Raw genomic sequence first — 3,951 nt, forward strand, 5'->3', positions numbered from 1 at the left:
TAGAAGAATAGAAGCTTGCTCTCATCAACAGATCTTTCCTACAAGGAAGTTCTTCAGATGAAATAATAGATATCTGGTGAAAATTTGGACTTTACCCCCACTCCAAAAAAAATGAGCAGTGCCAGAAATGATACGTATGTGAGTAAAGTTAACTTTTTATTTTTAAGTTATCTGAAAGATAATTATTTAAAAGAAAAAAAAGTAACAAGAAATGAATTATGGAGTTTATGACATTTAAATAAAAGTAAAATGTATGACAACAATAGCACAAAGGATGGGATAAGCTGGAGAGAAATGGTAGTAATTGTGGCAAGGTTCTTACATTATACGTGAAGGGTTGAAGGTACAAGGTAATAAATTAAAAAGACACATTGTCAACCCAAGAAAAACTACTAAAGTTAAACCTAAATTATATAAGTAGCATATCAACAGTATAGGTAAAATTGAAATAATAAAAAATAACCAATTAATTCAAAATAGGAACCAAACAAACACATTACAAGAAAGGAAAACTACAGACCAATAATCCTCATAAACAGCAATGCAAACATCTTTAACAAAATATTAGCAACTAGAATCCAACAACATACAGAAAAGATACTACATTATATCCAAGTGAGGTTTGTATCAGGAAATGTAAGTTTTGATAAACATTCAAAAATCAATCAGCACGTTAAAAGGATCATAATCAAGTGGTATTTGGCCCTGTTATATAAGAATAGTTCAACATATGCAAATCAATAAATGTGATAAATCACAATATAATGAAAGTTAAAAATAATATGATCATCTAATAGGTATAGAAAAAGCATCTGATAAAATTCAACATCTATTCATGATAAAAATGCTCAACAAATTAGGTATAGAGGGAATGTATCTCAACCTAATAAAGCCTATATACGACAAGGCCACAGTTAATATCATACTCAATGGTAAAAGATTGAAAGCTTTTCCTCTAAGACCAGGAATAAGACAAGGGTGCCCACTCTCACCACTCCCATTCAATATAGTACTAGAAGTCTTTGACAGAGCAGTCAGGCAAGAAAAAGAATAAAAGTCATCAGTATCAAAAAAAGAAGTAAAATTGACTCTGTTTGCAGATGACAAAAACTAACATACAGAAAATCCTAAAAACACGCATAAACTGTTAGGTCTAATCAACAAATTCAGTAAAGTTACAAGATACAAAATCAACATGCAAAAACCAGTAGCAGTTCTATACACTAAGAATGAATTATCTGAAAAAGAAATGAAACAATTCCATCTACAATAGCATCAAAAACAATGAAATACTTAGGAATAAATTTAACCAAGGAAGTAAAAAATTTGTACACTGAAAACTATAAGACATTGATGAAAGAAACTGAAGATATAAATAAATACAGAAAGACATAAATAAATATGAAAAATAGATAGATAGATAGATAAATAAATAATGGGAAGATATCCCGTGATTCATAAATTGGAAGAATTAATGTTCAAACTCCCCAAAGCCATTTATAGATTCAATATAATCTCTAACAAGATTCCAGTGGTAATTTTTTACAGAAATATTTAAAAATCCTAAAATTTATATGGAACCACAAAAGATCCTAAATAGCCAAAGCAATTCTGAAAAAGGAGAACAAAGCTGAGGCATCTGACTTCCTGATTTCAAACATATTACAAAGCTGTAACATCCTTTTGGTCTCTATTTCCATGAGTCTGTTTTTGCTATTTTTTTGTTCCTTTTTTTTGTTTGTTTGGTTTTTGTTTCGTTTTGTTTTGTTTTTAGATATCACACATAAATGAAACTATATGGTATTTGTCTTTTTCTGCCTGACTTATTTCACTTAGCATAGTACCCTCTAGGTCCATCCATGTTGTCATAAATGGTGAGATTTTGTTCTTTATGGCTGAATAATATTCCATCGTACATATGTACGACTTCTAGTTTAACCATTCATCTACCGATGGACACTTAGGTTGCTTTCATATCTTGGCTATTGTAAATAATGCTTCGATGAAGACACAGAGAATGGATTGGTGGTTGCCAGATATGGGGACATGTTGGGTGGGAAAAATGAGCGAAGGGAATCAAAAGGTACAAATTTCCGGTTATAAAATAGGTAAGTAATGGAGATGTAATGTATACCATGGAAACTATAATTAATAATACTGTATTTGAAAGTTGCTAAAAGAATAAATTTTAAGAGTTGTCATCACAAGAAAAAATTCTGTAACTATGTATAGTGACAGATGTTAACTAGACTTATTTTGGTGATCATTTTGTAATATATGTAAATTTTAAAATATTATGTTGGGTATGACACCTAAAGTGCAAGCAACAAAATAAAAAATAAGCAAGTGGGACGACATCAAACTAAATACATCTGCATAGCAGAAAAGAAAAATGAAACAAAATGAAAGACAACCTACTGAATTGGAAAAAATATTTGCAAATCATGTATCTGATAAGGGGTTAATATCAAAAGTATACATGGAAATCATACAACTCAATTGCAAAATCACAAAAAATCCAAATTAAAAATGGAATTGAACAGACATTTTCCAAAAAGACATACAAATGGCCAACACATACATAAAAAGACGTTCGATATCATTAATTATCAGAGAACTGCAAATCAAAACCTCAATGAGATATTACCTCACGCCTGTTAGAAAGACTATGTTCAAAAACATGAGATACCAAATGTTGGTGAGGATGTAGAGAAAAGGGAACCCTTGTGCACTGTTGGTGGGAATGTAAACTGGTGCAGCCACTGTGGAAAACAGTATGGAGGTTTCTCAAAAAATTATGAGCAATTCCACTTCTGGGTATGTATCCAAAAGAAATAAAATCACTATTTCAAAGAGATATCTGCACCCCAATGTTCATTTGCAGCATTATTCACAATAACCAACACATGGAAATAACCTAAGTGCCATCAATGGATGAATGGATAAAGAAAATGAGATTATCTATCTATCTATTATCTATCATCTATAAATCTATCTAATCTACATATGTATATATACATTTCTATCTCTAGTTTCATGCATATATACATATATATTTATATATGTGAATATATCTGTATCTATATATACATAAAAGAATATTGTTCAGTCATAAAAAAGAAGGAAATCCTGCCATTTATGACAACATGGATGAACCTTAAGGGCATTATGCTAAGTAAAATAAGTCAGACAGAAAAAGAGAATATAGTGTGATCTCATTTGTGGAATCTACAAGAAAAACCAAACTCATAGAAACAGATCAGATTTGTGGTTGCCAGAGGTGGGGGTGGGAGTGGAGCTGGTGGAAATAGGTGAAGTGGTTAAAAAGTACAAACTTCCAATTATGAGATAGATAAGTCCTGGGGATGTAATACACAGCATGGTGACTATAATTAACAATACTATGTTGTATATTTAAAAGTTGCTAAGGGAGTAGATCTTTAAAGTTATCACACACACACACACAAATTAAAACTATGTGAGATGATGGATGTGCTAAACTTATTGTGGTAATCATTTTCGATATATAGATATATCGAACCTTTGTGTTGTACACCTTTAACTTATATAGTGTTACATGTCAATTATATCTCAATAAAGCTGGGGAAAAATCAAATATACAAAATATTTAGGAATAAATATAATAAAATAAGTGCAAGACCTATAAACTGAATACAAACTATTGCTGCAAATTAAAGAAGATCTATATAAATGTTGAGGTATAGCACGTTAGTGACTAGGAAGATTTCATATTGAGTCAATATTTCCTAAATCTACCTATTTAAAGCAATCCTAAGAAAAACTTTAACAATTTTTTTTTTTTATCAACAAGCTCTCTAAACACATGACTTCCCTCTTAATCCCAAAAGTTCTGGCGTATCTGCTTTGTCCTCTAAACTAAAAACAGTACACAGATATTCAAATCACTCTGCCTTAAGCTGAATTTTTTCC

Source organism: Pteropus vampyrus, unplaced genomic scaffold (genome assembly GCF_000151845.1).
Source record: "Pteropus vampyrus isolate Shadow unplaced genomic scaffold, Pvam_2.0 Scaffold580, whole genome shotgun sequence".
NCBI classification, from domain to species: Eukaryota; Metazoa; Chordata; class Mammalia; order Chiroptera; family Pteropodidae; genus Pteropus; species Pteropus vampyrus.